The sequence below is a fragment of the Rousettus aegyptiacus genome, unplaced genomic scaffold (genome assembly GCF_014176215.1).
Source record: "Rousettus aegyptiacus isolate mRouAeg1 unplaced genomic scaffold, mRouAeg1.p scaffold_m13_p_6, whole genome shotgun sequence".
In the NCBI taxonomy this organism is placed as follows: domain Eukaryota; kingdom Metazoa; phylum Chordata; class Mammalia; order Chiroptera; family Pteropodidae; genus Rousettus; species Rousettus aegyptiacus.
Genome location: NW_023416309.1, coordinates 39,416,615 through 39,437,453, shown reverse-complemented (window position 1 = coordinate 39,437,453; position 20,839 = coordinate 39,416,615). Strand labels below are relative to the sequence as shown.

The window sequence follows — 20,839 nt, the reverse complement described above, 5'->3', positions numbered from 1 at the left end:
AATTTTCCTAATATTTCTGCTACTCTTTTCCGGAAGCCAGATGCAATATTGGGAGCATACTGAAGCAGCCCTTTAGGAGGGTCAATGTGGCAAAGAGGCCTCCTGCTAGCAGCCAGGATCAATTTTCCAGCTCTCTGAGTGAGCCACCTTTAAAGAGTCTCCTCCAGCCCCAGCCGGGCCTTTAGCTGACTGCAGTACTAGCCTTCCTTGATTGCAATCTTATGAAAAACCCTAAGCTAGAACCATCCAACTAAGCTGCTCCAATTTATGACCCACAGAAACTGTGAGAACATGAATATTTTTTATCACATTTATTGGGGTAGCACTGGTCAAGAACATTATATAAATTTCAGGTGTTCAACTTTATAATACGACATCTGTATACTCTATTGTTGCTCACCACCCGAAGTCTAATCTCCTTCCGGCACCACCTATTGGACTCCCTTTATCCGCTTCATCCTCTTCCCATCCTCCTTTCCCTCTGGAACCACCATTCTATTGTCTGTATGTGTGAGGTGTTTGTTTGTTTGTTGGTTGCTTTTTGTTTTATATCCCACAGATTGAGTGAAATCATACTGATCTTGTCTATTTCCATCTGACTTATTTCACTTAGCATAATACTCTCAAGGTCCATCCATGTTGTTGCAAATGGCAATATTTCATCTTTTTTTATGGCTGAGTAGTATTTTATGGTATATATGTACATCTTCTTTATCCAATCATCCTTCAAAGGATACTTGGGTTATTTCCATGTCTTGGCACCTATAAACAAGAACATAAATATTGTTTTGTTAAGTCATTAAGCATTTGGGTGATTTGTTATGCAATAACGAATCACTAATATAGGGAGTTTTTAGAAAGGTTTTATTAGATTAAGGAAGTTCTCAACTATTCCTAGTTTTATAAGGGACTTTTAAAAATTACAAATTGATATTGAATTTTATCCTATGCATTTTATCTAGTGAATGAACATATTATCTTTCTTTAATATGCAAATATGATAAATTATGTTGGTTGATTTTTTAATGTTAAACCAAGTCTATATTCCTAGGATACATCCAACTTGGTCATATCATATCATCATTTTTAATTTAGTTTTCTAACACTGCTGCATTAGGATTTTTGCATTTATGTTTTTGAGTATGACCTGTAATTTTCCTTTCTTGTAAAATCCTTGTCAAATTTTGGTATTTGGATTTTGCTAGCTTCACAGAATAAATTGGGGAGTGAATTATCTTTTTCTATACTCTGGATTCATTTATATAAGGTGGAACTTGAATGTTTGGCTCTTGAATATATGTTAGAACTCACTGACAAACCATCTGTACCTGATTTCTTTGTGGCAAGATTTTAAACCGTTGTTTCAATGACTGTGGTTATAGGATTATTCAGGGTTTTTATTTATCCTTGAGTAAGTTTTAGTAAGTTATAATTTTTTCTGAAAACTGGCTCATTTCATGCAAGTTTTCAAATTTGTCGATACACATTTTTCATAATATACTCAGTGTCTACTTAATCTCTGTCATATTTATAATGGTCTCATTTTTATACCTATTACTATTTGGATCCCCCCAATCTCTTTTCTTGATCAATCTTGTCAGAAGTTTTCAAATTTTAATAGTTTTTTCTAAAAATAAAATTTCGGCTTTATTAATTTCCTCCGTTTTAAGATTTTCTTAAGTGCTAAGAATTTAGAACAGTGCCCAGCTCATAGAAAGTCCTATGTAAAATATCATTTTCTGATTTTATCTTTATTGTATCCTTCCTTTTACTTAACTTCTTTGAATTTATTATGTTTTCCTTTTCCTAACTTCTTAAGTTGTATGCCAATTTGTTTTCACTCGTGGATCACTTGCTCTCGGGGAAGCCCAACCGACACGTTTGGGGGCACACTCAAGCCGCCTTGTTGTGACCATCTTCTTTTCAAAAGCATTTCAGTCATAAATTTCCATTCAAGTACTGCTTTAGCTGTATCACATATTTATGTCATTCAGTTCTAAGTATATTTTAATTCTAAAAGAATATATACATTCCCTGGGGTGTTGGAATTTTAGACCTTATGCCTGTAACCTGCATAGTGTGGAGTGACCAAAACACAGGTAAGTCAGTCATAGTGAGAATCTTTTCTAGGATCTGGATACTTTAGCTATTTATTTCACAACTTCTCATTTGAACCTACAGATTTTTGAGAGGATTCAAGCATTTTCAGAAAAGACTCTTGTGAAAGAACATGTGTAACCTACAGAAAAGAAAGAAGCAGGATGATGTAAAGACTGCTTTTTTTTTTTTTTTTTTTAGGCAGGTACTTACACACTGAGGTTTTCTCATGTAGGCATTATTTCAAGCAGGAATATTTGTGTTCACTATTGGGCTCACACATGAAGCTTGAGACAGAGAACTCTGACAAGGACCAGAAAAGAACAGTGTTAGGAGGTGTGAGGAGTAGAGCTGGTGTTAAGAGGCCCTAATAGCGAATTTATTACTGACTATAAAAAGGCAGTTTAATGATTCCCTTGAGGACCAAGTGAGAAGAAACAGCAGCAATTGCTTGAGGAAGGGTTTAGACTGGATATTGGGAGGGCCTTTCTGACAACTAAAAGTTATTGGATACTGCAATTCATTTTCATAAGAATGGTGGAAACTTCTCTGGAGATGTTTAAGGGGAGAACAGGCTGCCTCCTTCTAGATTGCTTAAAGGAAATTCATTTATTCATTTAACGCATGTCTAATGAGCACCTGTGATATGTTAGATGCCATTCTATGCACAAGGGAGACATCTGCGAAGCAGACAGGAGCTAACTTTTGTTGCCATGGAGTCTACAATACAGAGATGGTGGTGGCAAGGGAGATAGATAATGAACAAATAATTTAAAACTTTTGGATACTGTGTACTAAGAAACAAAATAATAGGAGATGACTAGAGACCTATTATAGGTTGTGTGGTCATGTAAGGCATATATTACCGACAAAGTAATACATGAGGTGAGAACTGAAAGACGAGAAGGAGCCATCTGGCATAGATCTAGGGAAAAGCATTCCAGGTGAATGGAATAGTAAATGCAAAGGCCCAGAAGTAGGAACAAGTTAGGCAGATTCATGGAGCAAAGAGACCTGTATGTCTGAAGCACAGTAGGTGAAGAGGGGAGAATAGCTGGAGATAAGGTCAAAGAGGTAGAATGAATTAGATTAGAAAGAGTCTTCTAAATATTTGGATTTTAGTCTCAGGGCAATGGAAAAGTATAGGAGTGTTTTAAGCAAGGAAGTACATGCTTTATATTTTAGAAAAATGTATTCTGGATGCTATGTGAAAAATAGATTAGAGGGGTGATAGAACAGAAGCAGGAGAACCACTTGGGAGGTTATTGTGGTAGTCCGAGTGAGAGATGACAGTGGTTTGGCCAAGAGCGGTTGCAGTGGACATAAAGAGAAGTGGACAGATCAGAAGGTTTTTTCCAGTACTTTGGTTATGTGGTTTTCCAAATGAATTGTATTTCTATTATTTCCAAAAGAAAAATAATGTAGACATGCAAGAAGCATAAAACTTTCACCTATAGTGCTTGCGATTTCACAATGACTTGTACACTTACATTGTTTCATGATATAGGAAAGGCATTCTTTGATATGAAAGCACTAATGAAATTCGTGTCATATTGATGTGATGGAATGGTCTGAAGGAGTTGCATTCTCTGCTTTGTACATTGACAATGGCTCTTTCCTGCTTGTCTATGCCCTGAAGTCACACCATGCTTGTTAGAGATAAGGCTAGAAAGATAAGTTACAGCAGATACCACATAACTTTGTACGCTAGGCTGAAGGCACCATATTTTATTTCGTAGGTGGGATCATTGAAGGTTTTTTGAACAGAGGAATAACATGATTAAAAACTTTTATCAAAAATGTTAATTTGGTTAAGAATGGATCTAAAAGGGGAGATTCTGGAGATAAGAGAATCACTTATAAAGCTATTACAATTATCCAGGCAAGAAGTAACATGAAATTAGAATAGGATTAAGATAGAGGGATTAGAAAGACAGGGACCAATGAGATGAGAAACATTTTGGAGGCTGACTCAATCAACAGAATTTATAGGTGAAACCGAAATTAGTAAGTGGAATAAAAGAAGTAGTCAAAGGTTGTCTCTGAGATTTTGAATCTGGATGACAAGGGTACCGTTAAGAGAAAGTAGAACAGAGAAGGAGTTGGTTTAGGACAAGAGGAAATAGGATAGATCTGTTTCACAATGAGGTAAATTATACTTAACACCTTTGAACCTACACTTAAAAATGGTTAAGATGGTAAATTTCATGTTATTATTTTACCACAATTTTTTTAAACAAAAGAAATAAGATAAAGGAAAGAATAATGAAGGCATCTACTCTGTGTTCGCAATAGAAATCTGCTAAGGGACAGGATGGAGAGAGAGAAGAATGCCTTAATTTTGTGAATTGTAGAGCAAGTCAAGGAGAAAGACGGTAACAATTCAACTTAAGTCCAACAAGAGTGAAATGTGATATCTAGCAACCACAGGAGCCTGTCCACAAGCCAGCCCTCTGGGTAACCCTCCAGGATTTTATTTCACTCTAGACTCTTGAAGAAATAGGTTTTAAATTTTTATAAGAGTAATACACAGAGTTGTTCTCACCCAACTACTCATACCTCTGCTGATGAGCTAGAGGACTCCTCACCTCTGGCTATAAATAGCTTCTTGGCTGACCATTGTCTTTATTGTTTAGCCACCTAGATTTCCTGAACACAAGCCTGGAGGGATCCCTGTGAGGGTGTTTTATTACAGTTTCTCAACAGTCATGGTTATCTTTCCTCATCAGTCATTCCCTAGTCTCTTTTCCCCCCCCCCACTTTTTTGAATTGTCATTGATAAATATAATTACAAGATATTTAAAAAATATATATCCTTGTGAAAAGATTTCTCCCGTTGAGTTAATTAACACATCCATCATGTCGCATATTTATCTTATTTTTTTGGAGGGTGGGTGGAGAACATTTAAGTTTTACTCTCTTAGTAAATTTCAATTATACAATACAGTATTATCAACTTCTACCCCTCCCCAGCTTCCCAAAACATTTCCCAAACAACCACTGATCTACTCTCTGTCAAAAGTACATACTGTACAATTCCATTTATATGAATTTTCATATAAATGGAATTGTATAGTATGTACTTTTTTCTCTGAGTTATTTCACTCAGAATAACGTTTTTGAGATTCCTCCCTGTTGTTCATTTATCAATAGTCTATTTATTTGTATTGCTGAGTGGTATTCCATTGTATGGCTATATTACATCTTGTTTACACATTCCCCTGTTGATGGCCATATGGATTGCTTCTAGTTTTTAGCTATTACAAGGAAAGCTGCTATGAACATTTGGTGTGAGTCTTTGTATTGACATATACTGTCATTTATTTGGAGTAAATACTTAGAAGTACAATGTCTGGTTCATACAGTAGGTGTATACTCAACGTTTTAAGAAACCGCCAAACTTTTCCAAAGCAGTTATACTATTTTACATTTCTACCGGGTGTCTGGGACACTGACAACACCAAATGCTGGTGCTAATGGGAACGCAAATGGCACAGCCGCTTGGAAGACAGTTTGGCAGTTTCTTATACAGCTAAACATACTCTCACTATCCAATCCAGTAATCATACTCCTCGGTATTTACCCAAAGGAAATGAAAACGTATGTCCATCCAAAAACCTGCCCGTGAATGTTTACAGCAGCTTAATTCGTAAGTGCCGAAACTTGGGAGCAAGCAAGATGTCCTTCAGCACGCGAATGGTTAAATAAGCTGTAGTAAGTTCAGACAATGGAATATTATTCAGTGTTAAAATGAAATGAGCTATCGAGCCTTGAAAAGCCATGGAGGAAACTTAAATACATATTACTAAGTGGAAAAAAAGCCAATCTGAAAAGTTTACATACTGTTTCCAACTATATGACATTCTGGAAAAGGCAAAACTATGAAAATTAAGATCGGTGGTTGCCTGGGCTTGAGTGGAGAGATGACTAGCCAGAGCACGGAGGATTTTTAGGGCAGTGAAACTACTCTGCATGATACTGTAATGATGGATATATGTCATAATACATTTGTCCAAACAGTTCCATAGAATGCCAAACCCCCAGAGTGGACACCAATGTAAATTATGGGCTTCGGGTGATTATGATGTGTCAATGTAGGTTCATCAGTTTAAGCAAATGTACCACTCTGGTGGAGATGTTGATAACAGGAGAGGCTATACACATATTGGGACAGGGGGTACGTGGGAAATCCCTATACCTTCCTTGTAATTTTGTTGTGAACCTGAAACTGTCCTAAAAAAAATAAAGCCTTTATTTAAAAAATCATATAAAAAAATAGCTAGAAAACAGGTTATACTGATATTAGAAGTAGCTTGGGCAGAGGTGGGTTTCCAATAGGGCTAAATTAAGGCCCCTCGAACTGCTGCAATATGTTTTTGTAAAATTTCCAGAAATAAGACATTTTTGTATTCTTTATCTCAACGAGGGCACCTCAAATAGTATTAGCTACAAGACCCATAAATCCAGTACAAGATATGGAGGCTTCCTGACTCACGTGACCCTCTTCATCCTGAGTGTTCTTTTCCTAACTAGCTAAAGAATACCTTTATTAGGAAAGTGGTATTTGGGTTCTAGTTAAAACTTTTAAATGTTTATATTCCTGATATAGTTTGGATCTCGCCCAACAAAATGACTATAAATCTTTCATTATCTGTATTTGAGGTCCTTATTTTATCTTCAATATTCGTCACTTTCTTTTTAAATGTTTTATTTCTTTTTGGTTTTTAAATTTCTCCCTTTTTCACCTTCTATTGTTTTTATGTCATTATCTGTTTTGCTTATTCACTCTGGTCATTTAGTCTTTATTTCTGAATTTTTAAAATTTCAGTTTATTTCTAATTCACAAGTTCTGTCACTTTATTTCTGATTTTTTGATATCTGATTTATAATAATTTTTTTGTCTCATATCATTTAAAAAAATCTTTTGTTTGTTTTGAAGCAGAGTATAACAGTTTAAATCCATTTCTGATGTGCTTTCACTGCCTATAGAATATTATTCTGCCTTTTATATTCCTTTTCTGTAAAATAACTTTTATTAAATTTAACTTTAATACTTCCCTGTTGTTTATTTTTAATCTGCTCTTTGCTTTTCTCAAATTTTAGGAGATATGAGTTTAGCATTTAAAAATATGATGGCTTGCTTTCTGCAAATTCCTGATATTGTTCCTGTCCTGCACTTGATCCAGAGCTTCTCTTTCCTTGGCTTTATTATCTTAATTCTGCTCAATTTTGACTCTACATTTAGAAGTTTCCCCTCAGTGTGTGGCCATGTCCTGGAATGGAGCCCTGGCTGGTCAGTTTCAAGAGTTTCTAGGGGCTAGATTGCTCTAGCCACTTCAGATTTTAGCATGGGCCCCATGCATTCATCCACTAATAGGATTAGGCCAAACTCCTCCAGTTTAATCTCTTGTTCTCAGATTGACTCGCCTCAGTTTCTATTGATTATTTTGGGGTTTTTATGTTTGGGGGTCTGTCAGATGTTCTGTTGCTTCCTCTGCTTTCTTTCACACAGATGCTGAAATTATGCAGATGTTGTGGCTGTTGGTGATTTGCTCTCACCTGCCTGTATATGGGATTCACGGAGATACTGTCTCATCTAGTTTTGCAAAATGTGGTTCATGGATTTTGGTTTTGCTATCTGTTGCTTTCTCAGGTTTTATGTGGGGATTTGGGAGATTAAATACCTATACTGTTATCACTGCCATCTTTCTAACATCTATATTTGATTTTTAAAAATGTATAAAAATAATACATTATAGCTATTTTTTTTTAAATATCATATATATAAAATAAAGAGAATGCTCTTCTCTCCTCAGTCCCATTCCCCAGAGGTATTTATTGTTAAGAGTTAGTAATATATCCTTCCAAACATTTTTCTATTCTTTCACTGTGTGTGCACATGTGTGTGTGTACACACGTTTTTCTACCACTTTATTATCTACATTTTTATTGCAATTTAGTTTTTCTACTTCATGCTACATTGGGGCCACCTCTAAGGACTAAATCGGTCTGATAATTCTTGTTATTGATCACCATTACCAGGTGGATAGTTCTCTCAGGAAGGGTACAAACTACTTGTGGTTGCTTTGAGACTAGGCATTTAAATAGTGTTAAGTTTTGTCACAAAATAATTGATGATACTTGTCTACAGTTTGAGCGATCTTGGCACTCAGGATTACTGGGCAAAGACTTCCTCCATGAACTCTAGGCTACTTTGCTCCAAGAAAATTCTGTTTTGAGGATAGTCCAGGCTAGAGTAACCCTCCGAGTTGGGCTTTATTAGTGCTATTTTTCTTTTTCTCCATCTGAGTATAGATTTAGCCTTGGGCCAAAGAAGAAGGAGACTTTGGAATTCCACTTGTAAGGCTCTAACATGACATAATGACCAGGAACATTCACAAAGTGAGGTTCTCGGTTCAGCTCTACCACGGCTGGACTAACAGTGAGCAAGTCATTTGATCTTTCTGTGCTCAAAGAAGAATTTTGTTTGTCTACAAGAATGTTGCAAAAATGCATTGTAACTTAATTAAAAAAAAAAAAAAAAGAAAATATGTAGGGCATGCACTTTCCAGCTCCCCTTGGTAGGCATCATTCATTCCTGTTTATATTTTATGCCCTGCCCCTTTGTGAATGCGCATGATCTACTTGGCCTCTGAAAGCTTTTGAGGTTGATACCCTGAAATTAGGTAATTTTTAAGGCCATGGTTTTCAAAATGAGATCTAGGAGTTTGCTAAAGTGAAGATTCCTGGGCTCTACACCAGCTTTACTCCATCATGGTCCCATAGAGCAGCCTCGGAAACCACTTTTCACATGTGTGCCTGATGATCCTATTGCTCGCCAAAGTCTGACAACTCTTGCTAAGGTAAGTTCCAAATGTGTCATTCTAACATTATAGATAGAGAGGAGTGGGGAAAGGAATTAAGGATTGATAAATATATTTATTTTATCTGCCTGCTATCATTCTGGGGAGGAAAGGATCCTTTCTTTAATTTGCTCTCTTTACAGGTTATTGGCAGCAAGGCCAAGTAGTTCTCAATGCAGGGCATTCGAGAATCATTAGATGGCACAGGTGTTGGAGAGAAGTTCTAGAGGTCAAGGTAGCAAGCTAATATTACTACTATTATTAATAAATAACATTTGCTGAACACTATGTGCCGAGCAGGGTGCTAAGGACTTATAACAGCCTTCAGAGGCAAGTATGGCCATCTTCTATTATAAATAAAGGTTCAGAAAGCTTAGGTAACTTTTTTTTCAATGTTCCATAGTTGATGAGTTAAGATTTAAATTCAGTTCCAAATGATGCCGAAGATAGCCAGATCACCCCTGTTCCCTAACTGAGATGATCAGTACATAGAAAGAAGACTGGGGTCTGATACTATGGAATTATGAATATGTTAGGTCATAAATCCTTTGCCCAAATGGACAGGAGAAAACACTGAACAGAGGTGTGACTAGTAAGCTCCTTAAGGTACAGATGAGCTTACTTAATAAATTGTGCTTTGATTTCCTAAAGAACTCACTGACTCACAATAGAGTCTCACAACATTTTGTTATTGAATTGAGAAATGGAAGCTGAGTTTGCAGAATCCTGCAAGGACTGAGTCCCCTGAAATTATTTTTTCCCTTCCAAATCTTGTATAAATGAGACATCATTGATCTTTGGGAGAGCTTTCTTAAAAAGACAGATGATAGAGCCCTTCCCCAAATTTATGAATCTGTATCTTTAAAAGAGTTCTCCTGATGATTCTGTTGGTCGGCCTAGTTTGGGAATTATTGGATTAAATGATTCCAAAATGGACTACATGGGCTAGGGGATAACTTTATTGTAGTGGGCCTGATTTGGGGTGCTAGAGAAGCCCTATCTGGCAAATATAACCTGTTTTCTTCCTTAACCTCGCCCTCCTTCTAATTCTTTATTTTTTTATTTTTCGCTTACAGTTGATATTAAATATTATATTAGTTTTCAGTGTACAACATAGTGATTAGCCATTTCTATAACTTACTAAGTGATCATCCCCATAAGTCTAGTACCCATGTAACACCATACATAGTTATTATAATATTATTGACTATATTTCTTATGCTTTACTTTACACCCACCTCCTAATTCTTTTGGGCTCTTACCCCAGACCTTCTCCTCACTGTCACCCACACTAAGCCAGCTAGCTGTAAATGACACTTAGGACAGCAGTGCCACATTGTGGACAGAAACAATACAGTGGTATAAAAAGCATAGGACACTGTCCTAATAGATCACGGGGGCTGCAGTTGCCATTTTGTCCTGCAGGGTGCACCACTTCCTTACATTTTTAGGTGAGGAAGTTTTCCTTACCTTTATGGAAGATTTCAGTAAACATCTCAGGGGAGAAGGCATGGGGTAGAACATCCCTGCCAGATCAGAAATCAAAAACCTCCACGTTGTAAAACTAGAATAAACTAGAGAAAAGACCAAGTGTGTAGGCAGACACAAGCCTGCTGAGGTTAAAAGCCAACCTCTGAGACAGTCTTGGTCAGGGTAAAACTATGCAGGTGGTTCTCAAGTCAGGGTGTGACTTTATAAAGACATATCTGTCTAGGGTAGTACCTGCTGTCAGATATGCTTTTATTTTTTTAATTCAATTTAATTTGTTTGTTTGTTTGTTTGTTTGTTTTAGGTGCAGCAACTCTTGGTTGACCTCATAGATTGCAAGGGCCTTGTCAGTTTACAATCCCTTATTTTTTAAAATTATTTTTTACACCTATAGCACCTTGTCTTCCTAGGTGGTCTCCATTCAAGTACTAACCAGACCTGATCCTGCTTAGCTTCTGAGATCAGACAGGATTGGGCTTGTTCAGGGTGGCCGTAGACTCAGATATGTTTTTAAAAGACTTATTTTTTTATATGGTATACATGAGTCAGGTGTTAATTAATAGATCAGGCCTCTTGCCTGGTGATATTCTACCCAATGACACACTGGTTTATGTTGGTGGAGCAGTTGGGTTTCTATAGTGTCGTTCTGATTGAGTCCCACCTAGTTAAGTTTCTCTCTGTTTCTCTCTCTGTCTCTCTGTCTCCTTGTTTCTCTCTCTCTCTCTCTCTCTCTCTCTCTCTCTCTTCTCTCTCTCTCTCTCTCTCTCTCTCACACACACACACACACACACATGCACACATGCATACACACTCACACTTTTATGATATTCGTACCTGGACACTTTTTCAACGGCCTAATCATGATTAATGAAATTAATTAAATTAAATTAATCCAGCTAAATTAAAACAATTAGAAAGAGAACATATTAAAGTGCACATAAATCCACCAGTCCATCTGGCTGTATTCTCTTCTTGTTTTCCGATGGCTGCACATAGGCCCCAAAGTTGGAAGGAAACACCAAGAAGGAAGTGCACTTCTGCAGGTTTGCATAAGATTTCCTGGAAGATGACAGTGTGGCTTTGTTTCTCTTCTAGCTACCTGGTTTTCTGAATTAGAGTTACACTGATAGCCAGATCACATGGTTTAATGTAATGGTTTCCTCATGGCTTCGATAGCTCTGATATGTTTGCTATTTCCCTCACTAAGCTGTAAACCCTTTGACTGCAGGCTCCATACCTAGATCTCTTACATCCCTTGCACATTCACCTCCCGTGTTGTTAGAGATGCACTACATGCTCAATACGTACATTTAGGTTGACAGGTCGAGAAGAGGTCTTTTTAAAAGAGTGAGTAGTAAAGGAGAACCAGGAGAGAGAAAGAAATTTAAAAATAATGTTTCCAAAAGACTGACTTAACTGACCAGCAAGAGGAAGTAGTTGAGAAAAGGAAAATGGAAGAAAAAGTCTAATTGAAGGCAACGTGAAGAAAGGGAATTAGAGCTTAGTTTTTTTCCAAAAACTGGAAATGCTATTGTGGACAATAATAACTTCTGAGGAGATATTCATGGTCAAAATAAGAAGAACTAAAATTTCTTCAACAATTAAATTAAAAAATAAATGCTACAAGAAATATACTGTAAAAGAAATTTGTAATTTTGGAATAAGTTCAGATTGATGAATGAGTCTACAGATTTAATACAGTAGGCCAAGCTTAAAATCCTCCCTGAATGCTTCAATCAAAAATTGAATACCCAAACCATTTTTAAATCTTCCTTTATTATTCTGCAGACTTGAGCCAGTTTTAGTGTCCACTAAGATTTCAAAGAATTCTGTCTTAGCTATAGCTTCTTGGATATAGTGAATAAAAGGGAGCAATTCCAACACTCAATCTCATCAATGAGGTACATTTTCCAGGTATATCAGTTAGCATTTTTAATGCTTATGAATATTTAGATTTTAAAAAGGATTAATATTTATTCAAATAATAGTACATTTGGATATTTTATTTCTTATTTTTTACTTGGTTTTTAATTGCACACATACTCGATAGAATACATCTGGAGTGTTTTAAAGCAAAACTCAGAATTTTATTACTTCATTCATGTCTTTATTTTTTTATTTTACTTTTTAATTTTTTTATAATGGCAGATGACAGGAGTGCATGTTCTTTCCTTGAGGAAGATCATTTCAGGGTCTTCCTAACCAGGTCGTTGACAAGTGGCTCCTTTATCCCTGCCTCTAATGAAGTTCTCAAACTACAGACCATGACTCTTTAAATATCTTCTAAGCGTGGCTCTAGTCTCCTTAAAATGTCCTGCTCTCCTAGGCACCTACGACTTTAAAAGTCTTCAGTCTGCAGAGCTCATCTTCTCTAATGTCCGCTCTGTCTTGGGCATCTAGATCTTTAAATCTCTTCTCTTTATGGCACCTGTCCCTTTAAATATCTACCTTATCCTGGGCCTTGACCAGTTTATTTGTTGAAAATAAAACTCAGAATTTTATCACTTTGCTGATGTCTATTTCTTATTTAAATAATTGCTTTCCTGTTTCTGAAGTGATTGTTTTGGTAGAAGCATTTCATATTACTTGAGAGAGAAATAATCCATTGATTTTAGTGGGATAAACGTGAAATGGCTGGGATCTTGATCAGTGATTTAGTCATGGTTGTAAAGAAGAATAAATAAACCTATAAACAGTAAAATCTTGGAAAAGAACATACTGGTTAATTAGGTTTCTGATTAACTATGGGCTGATGAGAAGATAGTTTTTGTTTGAAATCTCTAAATTGCCTCAGTACATTTTTTTAATAAGTATTCTAATGAACATAATTAAATCTTCTCTCACTGATTCAGCATTTTATAATGCCTTAAGATCATTACTCTGAACATAACACGTAATTCTACACTGTACTGTAGCTACAGAAGGTGTAGGAGTTTAAGATGACCCCTGAACATTTCAGTACTTTTAAAAAATAAATCTCTGTGATCTGTTCATTTCACTCTATGTAAGTTGATCTTAATTAATTGAATAAGTAAGTAAATGCCTATTACATATCATAGAGTAATAGACCTTTCAATCTAGAAGAGACTTTTGAGATTATGAAATTCAAATTCAATGCCATTGTTTAACAGAAAACTTAGAAAACTAAGACTCAGAAAATGACAAGAATTAGTACAGCTCCACTGTAATCAATGTCTCCTGAATGAAAATCCCGTGGCCCTTTGACTCTGCCATGCTACATCATTCAAATGATTTGGGATTCTTGTCATTTGTTTCTCTTCCTCCATAAAAATGGAGTACATTCTCAAAACTCGTTATTTGGAATTTTTGGTTAAATGAATGTAAGCTCCACTAAAATGTAAGCCTTCCAAGGGGAGGGTATTTTATCTGTTTTGTTCACCGATGTATTCTCAACACCTAGAACTGTGCCTCTCTCTTAGAAGGCCCTCAGTAAATATTTGTTGAATGAAAAAATGAAATGAAATTGTAATATTTACTATACATGAGATAACTTGATTTCGAGCTCATGGGCTACATATAGCTCTACATTAATCTACTCATCATTCATTAAGTAAAGAGATTACAGGTAAGAATCATTATGGTCAAAACTTTGATTCATAGTTAGAAAATGAAAGGAAAAGGCTAGATATTAAATAATTGTTCTGGTAAAACATTATGAACTTTTGTCTCACTTTGACTATATATTTCAGTTTCAATTACCAAGTGATGATCAGAGATGAAATTATAAAAGCAAATGGTCAGTCAAATGAATCAACAAAATAGAATGTCACAACTTAGCTTTGCAAAGCTGTTTGTTAAATATGATTTTTATGTAATATTTAAACACACCTCTTTAAACAAGGCAAACAAAACCATAACAACTAGGAAGAACAAAAAATTCTTGGACACTGTACCCTGTACTTCTTATCACATATGCTCTTTGGCTCTCAAAATTGGGAGGTTTGCTTAAATCCTCTGGTAAGTGCTTCAATATTAAGAAATATCTCTGAAACAAACCCAAGAATAAATGAATTGCAAAAGCCCTCTACTTAAGGACCAGTTTAAAATTTAACAGTGTAAATATCAAAGGGTATACACACACAGGTATATTTAGACTTGGAATCATAGCTTCAATAAGACAAAATCAGAAGATGGTACATATCTACAAAAGCAGACCTAATGTGTTATTACCTTAATATTTCAGGAAATGCTTTAGGTTGCCAGAATTCTTTAAACTAACTTTCTCTCTCTCTCTCTCTTTCTTTCTTTCTTGACTCACCACTAAACCATAAGTTCCTTGAAATCAAGCATCAAATCTAATTCACATTTGTAACTGCAGGGCTTGGCACGATGGCGAAAAATAAAAGGAACTTTGTAAGTATTTGTTAAATGAATAAAATATAGGTACAGACTTAAGGGCTCTCTTCTAAATTATAATGATAGATAGAAACATTCATGGAAAGGAGTTAATTGTATCTAGAAATTTTTTAACTGGAGAAGAAGAGATAGGTAAAGATTAAAGGAAATAAAAACTTGCCTTTTTGGAGCTCCAATCCTGGGTATTTTTAAGTTTTCCTGTAAGCCCCTTGATCCTCATTAGCATGAGTGTCCACTGAGAGCAGAGCTTTGTGAGGAATACACGCACAAAAAATTGTTTGCTGTTGCCAAAGTGTATTGAAGAGACAGCTTCTGTAAAACTTCTTTATTCCTAATTTTGCCTATTTTCTGAATTAACATGCCCGATTAATAAGAGTCTAATATATACCATGAAATGTTGCTTTCTGGACAGAAATGTAACTTTCTGCTCTCTCTGCATTTAGATCTCTGTTCAAATCAACTTTAACCTCTTCTGAATAAGTTGTATGGTAGGAGTGATCACAACGTTGTGAAAATGATTGGACATAGAGAACGTAGAGTAAAGTGTTGCGGTGCGGTCAAATCGAAGACCCACGGAGCCAACTGAGATGGATTGTGAGCCTTTATTAGCCGGCCGGCAACTGACTCTCTACCACGCAGGGTTAGAAGAGATCAGCCCCGAGCTCCCAGAAGAGGCAGTTTATATAGCCACCAGCACAAGTCTGAGCAGATCACCACACCCTGGTTAACATTTGGCCGTTAGCATATCCTTGATCAGATTACCCTGGTTAACAGCATCTCCTTGACCAGAGTACCATACCTGGTTAACAGAATCCTTGATCAGATTACCACACCCTAGTTAACAGAATCAGAAGTAAATATTTAATACCGGCTTACTGGAAAATTGTCCACCCATAACAAAAGGAGACTCTTCCCCATCCCCTTAAGTTAGGAAGATGTGGCCTCTGAGAAGCAAAGGCACTGACCAGCTCACCGGGCAAAGCAGATGGAACGTGCAGCCTCCTCACTGAAGTGCTGTTAGAATTCAAGGTCCCTGGCAGGTCAGTGTGAGACCTCAGAGGTCAGGGCTGTTATGAGGATCTGCTTTTCTGTCCTTAGGGCTTGGAATGAGATTTTTCGTGCTAGTTTTTCCTAATCTTATAATGCTAGAAATTTTAAGGCGAAGGATGAAATCTGTAGTTTATCTTTCCATTTTTCTAGCTAGCTAGTGGATTGAATATATAAACTTTCAGTAGTAAATGGCACTTCAGGTTAATGTTTAATTTATTAACCTTTAGGAAAGGAAGTGTCACCTTGGATTTTTATCATTGATTTTAAAGGTTTTAAGCATTTCACACAAATAGTTTTATCAGTTCTCCTAACTAGGTAAGGGGCAAGAACAATGATACACAACATATCAAATCCCTGAAGCAAAACACGCACAAAAACAAAGAAATAAGAAGAGGTTAGCTAACTATTAATTTCAATCTCTCAGCTATGAGAGGTTTCATTGTTGTTTTTTAAATAGTCTTTGCTCTTTCCACTGGATAGCTTCTTTGCAAAAGGGAGGTTAAGAGGCATAGAGCAATATCCTAAAATTTCTCACCAGAGCTTTGTCTTCCTGTTATTTTAGTGACGACCATAACGAAATTTGTAAGAGGTGAAGTTCCATTGCTTAACTAAGTCCTGACAGAAACTCCTTTGACTTTTTTTGAAATTGAGGCTTAGGACTGAACTAAAGCAAAATGATAAAATAATCAGGATAGTCTACATTTTTCTTCTCCCACTCACCTGGGGCTCTCTTCTTATCTGTCAACCTGTATGTTGTCACCTCCTCAAGGGTTTGACTGAAATTCTCATGCTAAGCTCTCTCTCTCTCACTTTTTTTTTTTTTAATGATTCTAGCTCTTCATTTTATCCTCTCTAGAGCACAATCTAATCAATTGATTAATGAGCTGCTTACATTTGCTAAATTCATTCTCTTTTTCTGCTTTTACCTTAATTCACTCTGGCTTTTGCTCACCACTGTGTTGAAACTGGTTATTGATTGCCCTCTGTTTGAGTTTTTAAAAGCATGAGACATTGTTGACTCCTCTCTTAAGCATTCTTCCCTTAAACCTTACTCCAGTTTTTCCTGGATTCCCTCCTACCCAGACCACTCTGGCCACTTCTCAGTGCCTCTGCACAACCCTTAAGTATTACTTCCTCAAAGTGCTCTCCCAGGTTCTCTTTTCTTATTCTAAACTTTCTAATTAGGCTATCTCACATACTCCATGGTTTTGCTTGTCTTTTCTTTAATTGTGATTCACACATCTGTCCAGCTCACCTCTTCTCCCTTGAGTTTAAGATTTGTTTTTTTAGTTGCTTCCAGGGACATTTATTTCCCCTTGGATGTTTCACAGGTACCTGCAACTCAGCATTGTCAAAACACATCCTGCAAACATCTTCCTCCTCCATGTTCCCAACTCAGTAAATGATACCACCATTAGCCCATCTGCTTACAACCAAAAATGTAGTTTTTAAGCATAGTTATGTGCCACACATTAGGCTAGAGCATGTACACGGGGAGAACGTGTTAAGTAAAATTGGCCCCTGCCCTTGTGCTGCATATAATTTTGTGGGGAAAGCAGACGCTAAGTAAATAATCACGCAAATGACTAATTGATCATAGTCGTAATAAGCACCAGCAAGGAAAAGACAAGGAATCATCTTTGACTCTTCCTCCTTCCCACATTGTATCACCTATCAATTCTATCTACCCTATCCATTCTAATTCCTAAACATCTCTTCAGTTTGTCCTCTTCACTTCATGCCCCTGCCACCAATACCTCTCGCTTGGACTATCGAAATAGCTTTCTGACAGTTCTACCTCCATCTACTCTCGTGCCTGCAGTCTATTCACCGCACTATATCCATAGTGATTTCTTAAAAAGGCAAACCAAACCCTCATGTCGCTTCCCTGTTTAAAGCCCTTCAGTGGAACAAAGTTCATTCAGTCATAACGTTTGTGCAGTCATTTCTCGGTATCTGCAGGGGATTGGTTCCAGGACTCCCTTCCCCAAATGAAATCCACAGATGCCAAATCCCTTACATAAAATAGTGTAGTATTCTAGTCATAACTGAAAATGTGGTATTAAAATCCTTACATGCTCTTTGGCTAACCGCATGTACCTTTGTCAACATCCTGGACTTGCTAGAAATTTCTTTAATGTACAATCTCCATGTCATATCTCTCCATGTCACCCTGTCACTTACCAATTTACTCTGTGCCGCTTTGTGTGGAGTCTTGCTTGAAAACATCTGGAGTTCGAAATGTGTGCATAGATGGTTTTCAAATGGCTTCATCTTTTGTCTGATAACAGTACCAGCCACAGAACATAAGGTTTTAGGATTCTATTGCTGGGGAAACCTGCCAACCTTCAAATATCTTTTTGCCTGACAGATAATAAAGTTTGCTTAATTAATACTTCTCCTCTTGTTATATCTCTGGATCTCAGTCTTGGATGCACATAAGAAAATATATATGTTTTTTAAAAATCCTCATGCCTGATGAAAAAAAATAAATAAAATGGTGTTATATTTGCATATAACCTACACACATCCTCCTGTATATTTTAAATCATCTCTAGATTACTTATAATACCTTATACAATGAAATGCTATGTAAATAGTTGTTATAATGTTTTTTTAGGGAATAATAACAAGAAAAAAAAGTCTGAACCTGCTTAAAACAGAAGCAACCATTGTAGGCCTAACTACATAGTACACATCAGCAACAACATAACATTTTTTTCCCCAATGTTTTTGATCTGTGGTTAGTTGAATCTGTAACTGTGGAACCCATGGATATGGAGGTCCAAGTGCTCATCTTACAATGGCCTGCACGGTCCTCTGTGCCTGGCCCTTCCCTGCTTAAACATTTACTTTATCTCTGGCCACCTTCCTCCTTGGTCTCTACTCACAGAATTCTCTACTCTTTGAACCTTAGCACATTTCTTTCTCTCTGTCTAGAGCACTCTGCTGCCTCCACTCTCTTCTACCACTAATCTTTCAATTTACTAATTCTTACTCTTTTCATGTCTTCGGAAAGTTGATCCAGGTTAGTTCTCCATATTATACCCTCTCCAAGCCCCCTGTGGCTTCTGCTTTTATTATATTCATCATGTTTGTACTGTGATGCCCCATGAGGGCAAGGAATCATGTCTGTCTCACTCCCTGCCAGCTCTCTAGTGGTAACTGGCCCAAAGGATATATTCAATAGTTAGTCTTTGAGCTGAACTTGTTGCATAAATCACAAATAGGAGATACTTAAAGGACTCCTTCTTTAAAGCCTGCTGTCTTTCACAGGCCATAAATTAGCATTTAAATAGTCTTCTGGAAAGCTGTATCTCAGACTGGTTTTTTTTTTTTTTTTTTAAACTTCTGCCATGTGTGACAAATCAGGTGAACTTCAGGGTACATAAAAGGGAAAGTGAAGATATGACGGATCAACGGGGAATATGTTCTCTAGCTGATATTTGGGAACTCACAGTAGGTGGCCCTCAAGTTGCACTGGAGAGGCACCAACTCTACATATAATTTCTAAACAAAAGGCAGGAGCTAGCCAGTGGAGGAGATAGAGACGAGATGGGATAAACTTGACCCTGCAATTTCTTTTAATCCTAGATCAGCAAATAATTTGCCATATGATCTAGAGAAATCTTTTTTAGATTTTCTAAATTAAATGAATATCACAGTATGAGCTAATCTTGTCAATGAAGAAAAAGAATAATAATTAAATGTTAGTGTAAGGAGTAAACCTTTATTGTTTTCAGATGCAAAAAAAAAAAAGATGTCTTTTAATGCTGAATTAACATTAATTCAGATTATTCCCATATTCTCCATAATGAATTAAATCAGAATTGCTCTTTCTCTCCCTTTCTTCTACTTTTTTCCTCCCCTCCCCTCTTCTCCCCTTCCCTTCCCCTTTTCACTTTTGTTTCCCTGCCTTTCCTACTCTCCCTTTATGAACAATTTTAATCCAAAAGCCATTAAGTAAGCAAAGTAGGTCTCTCCATGGCGGGAGTGGTTAGGGGAGGCCGTGGCACCTAGAGTGGGGTGTTGTTAAGAAGGTGAGGGGATATCCATTCAAGGTGCTGCCTGAACACTGAGTGTTGGGTCCCAAGCACAGTGAGGAAGGCGTTCATTTACTGAGGAATGGGATAGTCAAATACTCTCAGAGTAACTCTCCACAGAATAATGATTAAGCGCCAACCTTCCTTCACCACCTTCATCAAGTGAACAAAATTAATATTCTTAATAGTAGGACAAATCTAAATCATATGCCACTTGAAAGGATGCAATGAAATCACAGCATCAGCACTTTTGTGATACTCCTGGTAAGGGTGCATAACATGAATTTACTCATGAGCAAATATTAGAGGATCCTAAATCGAAGGATATCCCCAAAAGAGGTGACCTTTAATTTTCAAAGGTGTCAAGATGACAAAAGTCAAGAAAAGGCTGTTCTAGATTGAAAAGAACTAAAGAGACAAGATAACTGTGTACAAGGATCTTTAGAAACATGACAGAGTAAGAGATTTCCCCAGATCTCTCCCCTTGAAACAACAATAAGTTGAACATATAGAACTCAACAAAAAAACACCCAAACTGGACGTCTGAGCATGAGATCTGAGCATAGGAGCTACCACAGGTCAGAACCCCGGTATCGGTATCGAGGGGCAGACTGGGAGTAATAAAGAATCGGCATTCAGCGGCCTTGGGAACTCCTTGCAGGAGGAGGGGGAGGGAAGAAGGAGCAGTGAGTCCGTGCAGTGAGTTCCCTGAACATTCTTGCCTGGGATAGCTGTGGCTGCAGGGCCCAGTCATCAGAGCAGAAAGCAGAGAAGTATGACGGGACTGCAGAGGAATAATAGCTGATTTTTGCTGGCAGTGGTTGCAAAAACGAGGCTGAGCTGCAGCCCCCAACCCCCAACCCAGAGGGGCCCTCATCCCCCCACCCAATACCCTCCAAGACTGATCACCGTGGAACCCCA

The 20,839-nt window shown here is 37.0% G+C and overlaps 1 long non-coding RNA gene across 2 annotated transcripts; it reads right to left on the bottom strand.

Annotated features, from left to right (window-relative positions):
* Window positions 1–712: 712 nt before the first annotated feature.
* Window positions 713–16,021, bottom strand: LOC107499778. Of its 2 annotated transcripts, none has more exons than XR_001594351.2 (3): window positions 15,791–16,021; window positions 2,311–2,400; window positions 713–762 (listed from the first exon to the last, which is right to left on the bottom strand). It is a non-coding gene; the product is annotated as an uncharacterized LOC107499778 (long non-coding RNA). The 2 variants fall into 2 exon arrangements; XR_001594350.2 differs by having other exon boundaries at window positions 15,799–16,021.
* Between the last annotated feature and the right edge of the window lie 4,818 nt (window positions 16,022–20,839).